We start from the raw sequence: 13094 nt of genomic DNA, 5'->3' as shown, positions 1-13094 counted from the left end.
TGATGTTTTTAAAACATAAGATTTAAAATTGGAAGGCAACTTTAAAATATCTGCGAAATCTTATTATAGAATACCTTGTCCCAGGAAGTTTTGAAGATCATTGTGTAAACACGAGAAGTGAAGTATTTAAGCAATGACTGCATATAATACATAATATATGAAAAGAATGAAAAGATGATGTAACTATATGTGTTTGTAAGTAATCCTACATCAATATCAACATCCCTAAGAGCGTTTCGAGCTTGAAGATTATAAATAGACCGGACAGCTATTTTTTGTAGTATGAAAACAATTTTATTGTCTATAACGCTACCCAAAATAATGTACTGTAAAATTTAAAACAATTGAAATAACCATGATATACTTTCTAATTGAAAAGTATCAATATTCGTTAGTTGTATAACTTTGCATCTTATTATTATTATTGAAGATTTCACTGAAGTTTTAAATCAAAAGTGATCCCTAAATATATACTATATTGTTATTTAATGTGTAAACATACACATCAATTAGATTTAGATCGTATGCTTAATTTCTTTTTTTTAGTTTTAAAATATTATATATTTTCTACACCAATTGTGTAGAAAATAAACAAGAAAAAGCTTACAACAACATTATCAAATTGTTTACTGTTAAATATATAAAGTAATGAAGTATTATCAGCAAACGATTGTCATGAAATGTCAAAAATACCATAAATATCATTTGTATATTCTAAAAATACAAATAGACCTAAAATCAACCCTTGTGGAACACTCATCATTAGAACGCTTAAGAATAAAGCAATGAAGTTTAGAGTCGTAACATTAATAACTTAATGTTTTACATTATTTAAAAACGTTATTTAATATTTATAAATAGCTACGGGGCGGATAATCTGACTTATTTTTTTCATACTAATAAAGAAAGATAATCTTAAACCAATAGTAAAAAATGGCTTTGATGGGTGACTAAGAACAAAGAAGATTTTAAGAGCAAAACTTGGCTCTTAAAATCGTGATTGAGGCAGGGTGACCAGTTATTAAATTTTATATAATTTGTACGAGCTCTTAGAATACTATTTTCTTCATCTTTACAAATAATTTACGAAAACTGAATATAATACGAATGCTATAAATTTAAATGACCATAATAAAAACATTTGGCTTTTATTAGTGTTATTACAAATTTCGTCAACTGCCAATGACTAGATTATTCAGTCACAGATCCGAAGATCCATATTATAAGCTCCAGATGGGTCAATGTGGCCTTATTTAATTTTTCGGTGGAGAAATTCTCAATAGCAACCATATCAGTCTGAAAACTGCTGTTACTCGTATAATATTATCGGTGATAATAATAGATGCATTACAAAAATGTCCCACGTTTGATCATTACGACACTATAGGAGGAGGCTGTATTTTTACCGTAACCACATGACACTAAAGAAATGTTGAGGGAGCACAATAGTTTTATAATGTTGGTGTCGCGTTATAGCATACCTAGACCTTTACAGTGAATTTTTAGGCGTTGATATTTATTTCTGTTGTTAGTGTAGTATTTTTGCCGTATTGGCAATGTTCCATTCAAACCAAAATAACAATGTGTAGTTATTCATTGCCTGTTAAAACTCAATGACATAAATCATTTGAATATGACGCACTTAGTATATATAGTAATAGTAATTGTTATTCTTTAAAAAAATGCTTTTGTTATTATGGATTTTATTTTACGAACGATTGATGAAGTGCCCGAATTTGAATCATGGTGTTAATGTCAAAAACTAGCCAACTGCGCAACATTATTGGTGCATACACAACTATATGCACAAATATATATACATAACCAATCTCTATTCTATACATCAGACGAATGACCCATAGTTTTGTTGTTGTGCGAGGCAGTGCAGTAAGAATTCCAATTCCCTAACTACGACTTACTTCTTAAACTTAACTACCTAGGATTAGGACCAGAACCTATGACTAGAGAATATTTAGTCTTGCAAGCTTACCAACTACACCAACCACGTTTTACAATATTGTCTAATATCTTTCATGTGTTTTTAGGATATAGAAGTAAATAGTACAACCTAACGAATGTATGCTAGGCATTGGTCGTAAATATACGTGGAATATAAAACTTGACGTAAATCTGATGAGATAGCGCATACTTACACGGATCCCATTAACCTTCTGCCACAATAACTTCTGGTATGAAGACGTGTACGGGAGCCGTTGTTATTACTAGAATATTATTTTACTCAAAATAGTTTTTTTATCTTACATAAAATACATTTTATTTAATCGCCATTTATTTCGTATCAAGAAATACTTCAATAAAGATATATTTCTACGTATTCTATACAAGATATCGTCTGTTTTACAAGAGATTTCTGCCATCTTCCTAGACTAGTTGGAAATATTTACCTAAAATACGACATGGAAACCAAAATTAATAGATACTTGTCTGAAATATTGTCGGAGATAAATTAAAATATATACGATAAAATTTACTAAATACTAGCAGAATCCAACAACCGTCGTCCTGCTGTAATGTTTATGTACCAATCGTAATAGGGATCCGTTGAATGGTAAGCTGTTTTACTCCAGTGACAATTAGGGATGAACTTCTTCTGGTACTTTGGTGTAAGAAAAGAAGATACCATAATAATGTTCACCATGTCAGACATACTCGTACAATTTACTCTACTATCAACGACTCATACAGACATGTACCATGACTTGCGCTAACTTTTATAGTAATTGGATAAGTCTATAAATCTCAAAGAAATATACCAATATCATTTCTATAATCTATACAAATGTACGAGTAAAAGTAACTCTGTCTGTCTGTATATTACGTTTTCATGGCAAACTAAAACTGAAAGGACATAGGTTAATTTTTAAGATAACATTGAAAATGATAAACTTGCATTACATCGCGAAGCTGACGGTTTAGTTAGTTTATTTTATATATTACATTGAAACGATTCCCAAATAGTCACAGCGTAACTATAAAATGGTAGGCTACGCTCTCCCTTTCTATTATGGAAAAGGGTCAGCGCTTATTGGAAATGCGTCTGGAAAAATATCATCCAACACTTTTATATTCAGGCTTCCCTCGATATATTTCTTCGCCGCCGAGCTGAAGATAAATTATATTTTTTTTTTCGTATAGGTAGGTGGACAATAAGCCACATTACATTACTTTAGCAGCCTGTTAATTTCCCACTGCTGGACTAAGGCCTCCTCTCCCTTTGAGGAGAAGGTTTTGGAGCATATTCCACTACGCTGCTCCAATGCACACATGTGGCAGAATTTCGTTGAAATTAGACACATGACGGTATTCTCACGATGTTTTCCTTCTCCACCAAGCACGAGATGAATTATAAACACAAATTAAGCACATGAAAACTCAGTGCTTGCCTGGGCTTGAACCCGAAATCATCGGTTAAGATGCACGCGTTCTAACCACTGGGCCATCTCGACTTTAAATAAGCCACCTATAATAAATATTAAGCATCCTTTACATTGCTAATGCTCCATCTTTTGGAACAAAGATGTTATGTTAGTCTTGCCTGTAGTTACACTGGTTAAATCACCCTTCAAACCGGAACACAACAGTACTAAGCGTTCCTGTTCCAGCGGTAGTAGAATATCTGATGAGTGTTAGAAACCTTTCCAAAATGACCTGAACAGAGCCCTACCTAAATCATGCATACGTAATAACTTATAATAAATGAAATATATTATACTTATAATTACTTGGTGGTCGAGTAAGCTTGCTAAATTTGAACCGGTGATCTATGTCAAATATTCCATAATTTTTGTCAGTTATATGTTCATTGCGTTTATTTAAAACGATGAGCATAATTCAAAATCAGAATATATATTACAAATATATCGAGTGTCGAAATTAAATTTAATACATTTATACCCACCCGTAATGTGGGCTTATGGTGAAATAAAAAATCTTTTTTTAGATTCGCAAGCTGTTACAGTAACTTTTCTAAAATATATAAAATTAAGTGCTTCAGCTCTTTTTAAACGAATCCTCTGGGACTACTTCACATTAACCGTTAGCTCTCGCTGTTGCCGCAACTTTTCATATTTGAAAATTCTCAATACGTTGTAGCGTAACATTCTGATAACTCTTTGTCTATGTCCGGACTTACTGGACCGTACATTCTCCATTATAGTGTATTCGAACCAATCGAAAAAAAAATAAAAATATATATGCCACAAAATCAAACAACGAATTAAAGGCAGAAAAAACATATTTTGTTTGGCTGTGCATCCGGTTGATCACATTTGAATTTGAAGAAAAAATATCATCCTTAAGGGTAAAAAGAATTATGAACTAGATTTGTATGTATAAGTTCTTTTTCTCAGCATGTTAATTGAAGTCATTATTATTTTCTAAAATCTTATATTATCTGTCAAGCAGTTAATAATTAAGTTTACACTCCCGTACGTCGGATAGCTGTCTGGTTGTCTGGGATTGCCGTACCATCGTTCATGAGACTGAGGGTATGGATGCAATATGCTCGTGAACAAACTTGGCCAGTATAAAATCTCCTGCGCAGTTGGCTAGCCTTCATTGAGTCATCTAGTATTACATATAATAATATATATTGTTTATGTTCATGTATTGTTATTTTTGTCATTGTTTATTTTTACATATGCTGCCTTAAAAGATACCCATTTCGCTTAAGAGTTGACTAGCAGAGAATATCTTAAACATAATAACAATAATACTTTTTATTTATAATAATGCTATAAAAGTGAAAATAATATCTGCCTGTCTGTAACGCTTTCACGGCTAAACACTGAACCAATATTGATGAAATTCGGTTCAAGGTAAAGTTGTAGATTAGAAGGTGTATGATAATTCTTGCAGGATTTACACCACAAACTGAATTCGGCGAGCACAGCCTCACTTCCCGGGGCAATTGTGCTAGAGTTAATACTGAAAAACTTTGTAATAAATTGGGCTAAAAATCAACTCCAACGCGTTCTAGAGAAAATTATGATTTGTGGTACATGACTCTGCTGCTCATATTATCAGTCAAGTGCGTAACCATGATTAGTACATTCTGATCAATCATGATGATGGACAAGTGAATGAAAAAGGTTTCGCTGGACGCACTTAAATTTCAATACAATATCATAAAGTGGACATGATGATGATCAGCCAGCTCAGGAAAATAACTGTGATGACCGTCGCATGTAAGTCATATACATGTAAACTTTATAAACTGATTCAAGTAAATTGACTAAGTTACTTGATCGTAAAGTTACAATTAAACTAGTTCAAGTGTTTTACCTGGCAAAACCAGACTCACGCAGTTAACCTAAGTATGTAGCTCCTGTATAACTGACAAAGTCCAAACAGATAACATATATAAACTACCAATAAGGTTACCAAAATCATTGACGTATACGTTACGTTACGTCTTCTAACTTAGATCAAATAAAACCTTGTTATTAAAATGCTTTTTTTTCTTATTACATCTTAGTAGTTTCCGGCCGGGTGGGATAGTTTTGGGAACACTATATCCCTTAAGTGTGATACAAAAAGCTATATCTCATACACGTTCTATGCGAAATTTCAATTCGCCCAAGGGTATTGCTCGCGTTTTAGAGGTTTTGGGCATAAAAAAGTACCCTATGTCCTTTCTTGGAGTTTAAGCTTGCTTCATATTATTAACATTATTTTCATGTTTAGCCATGAAAGAGCAACAGTCAGACAAAGTTACTTTCGCATTTATCATATTTGTATTGTTTAATTCGACATGGGTGCAGGACATAAAATACCATAGACTTAACAAACCAGATAATTGAGTTTTGGTACCTTAACAAATTAATCATTTCCGTTCAATATACTCAGAAATATTCATATGTAAAGAAAATATGTATAGATAGTTTTATGGATGACTTGGTTTCGGTGAATTCTTTTATACTTCCCTTCTTATCTCAACTCGCAGACATCACATCAACATCGATTCGCCTCATTGGTTCCAGAGTTCAATATTTCTTGATATTGGACAATGCAGACTAACGATTGAGTGATATATGACTTTTATCTTTACTATATAATTTTTAAACGGTTAATTCGTGCAATGAATAAACTTAAATTGTTGCAAAAAAATACCATAATGTTAATTTTAATTTAATTTTCTCAAAATATTTTAAGCCAAGGTATATTATTATCACAATTAATAGTAATATGAGTAAGGCTGTATGGTTATCAACATTTTCTTATTAGAGAGTCTTATGTGTGATCATTAAATTTTAAAGATAAAATAACATATTTTATTAGATTTAATATATAAATATATCGATTTTGACGATCTATAATTGTGGATAAGTTTAGATCGGGTCTATCGTAGACCTGCACGAATTTTTAATATACCTTAATTTACAAAAAAATAATTAACATCTACATACATGTTCCTTGTGAATTTAAACATAATAAAATCATTTTATTCGCCTACATTAAGAACCTTAATGTTAAGTTTAATTCACTCATGTTTAATGTCCTGGTACTAATAAGACAATTGTAGCACGAGGACCGAGGAACATAAACTGAAAACATTAAAGAGTAATATTCACTTTGAATGCTTTTCAAAAGTAATAAAAATTTAAAGACGACATTTCTAGTGCATTTAATAATTTTTTTTTAAATAAAGAATCGTAAATTTTTTTTTTTATTTTTTTAACGTCTTCGTATATATTTGTACTCGTAAATGAAATTTATTTTCCGATATATTCGTTAAAATTATATTTGAGAGTTCCTTTTTTAAACACAACCTGAAGATATTAAATTTCACGCGCTTGTCTTCATTTAATAAATCGACTTAAGTAGACTTTAACGTCAGTCTCCCTGCCTCCCTGGGAATTCAACCTTTAGAATTATTTTGCTTTTTGGTGGTCAATATCGACCTCGATTGTGTTTAATGAAAATTCTCGCAGTCGACTCTTCCAACATACCCAAGTAGAACGGGGTCTGTTCTATTCTACTGGAAACCTCAAATTTCATTATCAAACTGTATGTGCGCGCAAAATGCAATGATCCAGATATGAATGGTTCTTCGAAACGTAACATAATAAATATGCGGAGATCGTTTATCATTTTTTTTATATAATGTAGGACGTGAGCACTTCAAAAGCAGCTTTCAAATACATAAAGTTATATCATGTATACAATAACACAGTTTTTACAATTAACTATTGATCCGAAACTAAATAATATAATTAAAAGGATTTCAAGACGGTCAAAAGTCATACTACTCCTCTCTCATATAGCACACAAAAATATCACAATTGCATCTATGATCAATAAATGATGTTTATAGTGCTGAAATATATGCGGACGTTTATTTCTTGGCACCGACTTCAAACAGTGTCGTATTACATATAAAACCTTATAACGAAACCTAATTGAGTTATTAGTCACCTTCTAGTACATTTGCTGATATTTTTTAAATCAGTTTTTATTTTTTTATGTATAAGTAGTATCCAAGCATAGACAATGTTTGTTCAGTTTAGACATAGTAATACGACTTTGGATACTATATATAAAATCTCTTAATAATATAAAAATATTATTTGTTAGCAGTTTAAATATGAGCATTTTTCCTTGTTACAAAAAAAATATTGATATTTGTTCTTTATTATGACAACAGATAAACTTGATAATGAAAGCAATCTTGGGACATTTTTTCGATCTTGGCTTACCGACTATTTATTTGTTCGTGTCGTAACTTTTATCGGCCCGACCCGGGATTCGACCCCGGAACTCGGATTCGCGCCCACGAAAAGTTAATAATATCGTAAGCTGAATATCTACTTGTATTGAAACAAATTTAGCTCTAACAAGAAAAAGATATCTCAAAACGTGTTTGTATCGATATATAAGAATTTCATTTAAAGTTAATATTGAAACGATACACACATACATACGTACACACGCACACTTATAAACGCTACATACGTGTATATATTTTTACCTGGTCTCTTTTTAGTCTAAATAATAAATAACGGAATGTATGTCCGTCAGCAATAAACTAATGTAATAACCTTTTTCCATTGAACCTATCTCTACAGTACAATATTCCTTTTTGTCGGAAAATAAATTACTTTTTAACGAAAAAATTGGGTACCGAAAACTGAATTGTTCGGGATACAGGTAGCCGATGACGTATTATAATATCTCTATAAATAAAACTAGCTCTATGTTTGAATTTATTTGGAACTCCTTGGGCATAACATAACCGTATGAATTCTTATAATGTTTTTAATATCTAACTTAAATAATATCTGATAAATCTATCTATCTTGTTCTGTTTTTCGCCAAACGAATACACCTTATCAATATTTATTTTTAAATGCGAAAGTCACTCTACCTGTTTGTTACGTCATCACGATGAAACCAGTGAACTGATCGTAATTAAATTCGACATTGAGGAAGCCTGGGCCCTGAAAAAGGAAATAAATATAATATTTATAGGATTTGAGGGAAAATCATTTTGTGGAGGTTGTACTATGAAGTTTTAGGCGGTAATTTTATCACACCTTACTTTTTTATCGGTTGCTTAAGGTTTATAATAAAGCTTCTCATTTACTGTATATAGAAAAATATTTAATCTTTATGACGTAGGGTGGGTTCCAGGGCTAGAAAGATATTAGGGTTTAATGTCACAACCACATATGGTACCATTGAAAATCAGCGTTGTGTTCTTCGAACCCAACTCGGAAGCTGAATGATACACCTTTAGGACACGTTAACTATCATTGTTTTGTTTTGTTGTTGTTGTTTTTTTTGTAGATTAAGTTAGTTAGTAGTTTTAATTCGTTAATATGTTTTTTATTTTTGTTGTTATTCTTTTTTTAATTTTTTATACTTTTTATAATTGTGTCGTGTTCTAATAAAGACTTCTTTTTCTTTTTTCTATTCTTTTTAATGCTAAGACACTCTTATATAATATAAAAACATAATATAAATGTGGGTTCCTAGTCAAACGATCTCTTCGACCGCGCTGTAATGCATCGTACCGCACGCTTCACGAATTTTTTCATGCGTTTGTTTAAACATCCTGTAATATGTCTCGGTCTACTGCTCGAAATAAAATGTATGAGGTTATTTTTATTTTCAAGTAACTCTCAAAATTAGTATGTTCACTTTATACAGAGTTAATACTGAGTGGGAAATGAATTTAAATATTGTAATAATGTTTATTTATTTAGTGCCTCGCAATGACGGCTTTTTTCTGAATAGAACCGAGGTCGCTATATTGAATTTAGTATGCCGTCTCATGTCCTATAACCAGCGGACGATCAAGACGCTTTTAATGATACCTTATTTACAAAATTCTGATACGTGACGAAAATATATAAGAACGTATGAACGGACATACAAATATAACCTGTTAAAATCATAACTCTTCTTTAGGCTTTAAGTTTTCATATTATTAATAAAATAAATCATATAAAAGTTCGTGGTTTATTACGAATATATATAATGCAACCAGTCAGACGTTAGCTCTGCGAGAGGTACGCAACATAAATCTGATCTGCCTAGGAGAGGGCACGCCATGGCGACTTTGGGATGAGACTCCGTATTTGTATATTTGGATCCGATATGGCCCAGTGGTAAGAACGCGTGCATCTTAACCGATGATTTCGGGTTCAAACCCAGGCAGGCACCACTGAATTTTCATGTGCTTAATTTGTGTTTAAAATTTATCTCGTGCTCGGCGGTGAAGGAAAACATCGTGATGAAACCTTCATGTGTCTAATTTCAACGAAATTCTGCCACATATGCATTCCATCAACCCGCACTGGAGCAGCGTGGTGAAATATGCTCCAAACCTTCTCCTCAAAGGAAGAGAATGCCTTAGCCCAGCAGTGGAAAATTTACATGCTGCTAATGTATGTAATGTATTCGTAGATTTAATACACTTACACGTAATAGCGTGGTATCGAATGGCCAGTCAATGTGAAGAAAAACCTTCAAAACATTTGAACTCGCTTAAGCCCGCTTATATGCCGTATTTTGCGCGTCAACGCAATGAGGTGAATAGCCCAGCGGGAAACTAGTTTATGCTTTTTTTTTTTAAATGTCATATTCATGTTCAAAAAGCCTGTTTGCATGTATACGTTTCTAAAACTTAAATTATTTGAAATAGTTTTTATTTTAGAACTAGAAAAACTGGTGCATTTAGTAACATGATTATTAATGTCAAAAGCAAATAACAGCCTTTAAATTCCCACTGCTAGACTTATTGCTCTCTCTTTTGGGGAGGAGGAATAGCTTCAGGCTATTGATAAGAGCCGAAATAGCCCAGTGGTGAGAACGCGTTCATCTTAACCGATGACTGCGGGTTTTCATGTGCTTAATTTGTGTTAATAATTCATCTCGTACTCGGCGATGAAGGAAAACATTGTGAGGAAACCTGCATGTGTCTAATTTCAACGAAATTCTGCCATATGTCAATCCACCAAGCCGCATTGGAGCAGAGTGATGGAATATGCTCCTAATCTTATTCAGAGGGAGAAGAAGAATTTGCCCAGCAGTGGGAAATTTACGGGCTGTTACTATTACTATTATACTATTAATAGTTTATCCCAGCAGACTACTCCAATGTGGGTTAGTTGACAAACTATGCGATATCAATATTTAAATCCATCACATGGGTTCTTCACAGTGTACTCCGTAACCACTAAGCTTGAGATAAATTATCAAGCAATATAGCACATGAAAACTTTGCAATTCAATGATGCTTGCCAGAATTTTAACCTCTAACCTTCGGATAAAATTCACGTGTCCTAACCAACTAGCATTTCGGCTCTTTAGTGTTTTATTAATGCTTATTTAAAAACTATAATGATCAACAAAACTATACAACTGGATCAAATTGAAACTTCATTTTGACGCATTTTCTACTAGTCAGCATAAATTAAAACAAAAATTAATTAAGGCAACAGTAGGGTATTTTACAAAGTACAAATTACATAATCAATAAATATAATTTAATAAAATATACAATTTTTTGTTACAGAACAGTAATAGCAGATATTTAACACGTTTAAGATCAGCACGGGTCGTGTCGATGTTAAGCGTTTGCAAACTAACCCATCGCGACCTCATTCTTTCTTTTACTGTCGCTATTTCTAGCGACGCGTCTTTAGACAAATTAAAACAGTCAGTTTCGTGCGTATAGAACTATAATTAACTAACTTCTCCGTTAAAATACAGATCTAACTATTTTAATTTGATAAAAACGTTCGAAATATAGGAAGCGTCAAAGAAATTATTTAATAAATCGTCCAGAAATGTTCAAGCTCCGCTTTCATTTACGCGGCGAAATTTATTACAAACCAAATTAGGTGTTACAGTGGAGTTCATATTTCCTAGCGAATATCTACAGGGAGCTTGTTTTGTTGAAGCCCACGCAATACCGTAATTCGGTAAAGTCTCGTAAACGTATCCTCATGAAACGCTCACAAATAAAAGCCTTAAATCCCCAGAGAAATAGCTTTGAAAGGAGACACAAATCCTGCGAGCTTTAAGGTAAATCTAAACATAATTTCGACACATTTGTCATAGTAACGATTGCTTTAAGAAAAAGAAATATATAAAGAGAGAAAGTATTTTATGTAATACGTCAGCTCGAGGCGATATGGAAACTGCCAATCACACGTGCTTGTGAAATATCGAGGATATCAAATATAATAAATGGGAGCCGTAAAGACAAGCACGTGAAGTCGACTGACGTTGAATCGAGGCAATTATTTCGTTTTCATTGTACGACATTTGAGTATAATTGGGATATCCCATGTCGACGTGCGGAAGTTGCGAGAGCGTCGCGAAGAGATTTGCGATGTTTCTCTTGTGTTACCTTACGCCTTACAGTACATATGTTACAGAAAAGATAACTAACCAACCAACCAACACACGTTGAGTCGTTTTATCGTAACGTTTAATGGATCTGTTAACCCAATACATATAACACTTACACTAGGAGAAACATCGAGTTTCGGTTAAGGTATTGCTTTTTTTATATAAAAAGGCGCTTCTCAGTTACATCCTCTTTTAATGTAGACTATTGACACGATTGAATTTAATATTCTTGTTGAAATATATTATTAATAAGAAGACTTAAGCACTTTTGTATCGTAATTTTTAAGGTTATTTTTTATATTGGGAATTTTAATACAGGGAAAAAACGACAAGAAACTTAGTAATCAAAGGTTAAATTTAAAAAATACATGTAATAAACATAAGTATCCTGTATAACGTCAACGAATCCTTAAAAAAAAAAAATTATAATATGCCTTATTATTATTTTTTAATATATTTGTTAATTTTAGCTAAAGGCAAACTTAAATACATTAGTATGAAATAATAATCATCTTAATATCTAAATGTCGCAACTATCGTATATATATTATCTTAATAAAAACTAGTGCGAATAAAGGCATAGGTACTTCTGTTTCCGCAAAATATAAAACCGATTATGATGTCATCGTAAAATATTGAATAGAGCATTAAGAAAGAACAAGATTTATTATAATTGTATGTATAATTTATACTAGTATTATAAATGTGAGAGTAACTCCATGTCCATCAGTCTGTCTGTTGCTCTTTCACAGTCAAACCACAGAACCGAATTGGATATTTTTTTTTAGAATATGGCCCTTGTTATGCCTATCGCATGGTAACCAATCCCTAAAACATTACCGAAGCCGTGGGAGACAACTAAAAAAAACCACCAGCCCTGTTTAAACAAAAACCTTTAATTGAGATTTTTAATTTATAAAACAAAGTCCCTCGTGTGAGTGAACGTTATTTCTAAAAATATTTTTATTGCTCAAATTACATTTTTTAACCGTAAGTTACATATACAATTTTTACTAAAATAGCATACCATTTTAGCAAAGAATATGAGAAATAATAAAGCAATTCAGGAAGAATAATCTAAACCTGTATCAAGACTAATTGTTTTTGAATCCTGCGTTATGTAAAAATATATTTATTGCCGAAATTAATACACGAGCTAAAACAAAATACGCCTAAAACTCATTTCAATGTTTATCTTCGCATACATTGGT

The 13094-nt window shown here is 32.2% G+C and overlaps 1 long non-coding RNA gene across 1 annotated transcript in view; it reads right to left on the bottom strand.

Annotated features, from left to right (window-relative positions):
- LOC125077747 overlaps window positions 1–13094 on the bottom strand; it is a 33257-nt gene that overhangs the window by 980 nt on the left and 19183 nt on the right. The window contains exon 2 of the long non-coding RNA XR_007120773.1: window positions 8387–8459. This is a non-coding gene — a long non-coding RNA (uncharacterized LOC125077747). The remainder of the gene's footprint in view (window positions 1–8386; window positions 8460–13094) is intronic.

The sequence above is a fragment of the Vanessa atalanta genome, chromosome 4, assembly GCF_905147765.1.
Source record: "Vanessa atalanta chromosome 4, ilVanAtal1.2, whole genome shotgun sequence".
Lineage (NCBI taxonomy): Eukaryota > Metazoa > Arthropoda > Insecta > Lepidoptera > Nymphalidae > Vanessa > Vanessa atalanta.
The sequence above is the reverse complement of the archived record's forward strand: the minus strand, read 5'-3'. Positions and strand labels throughout refer to the sequence as shown.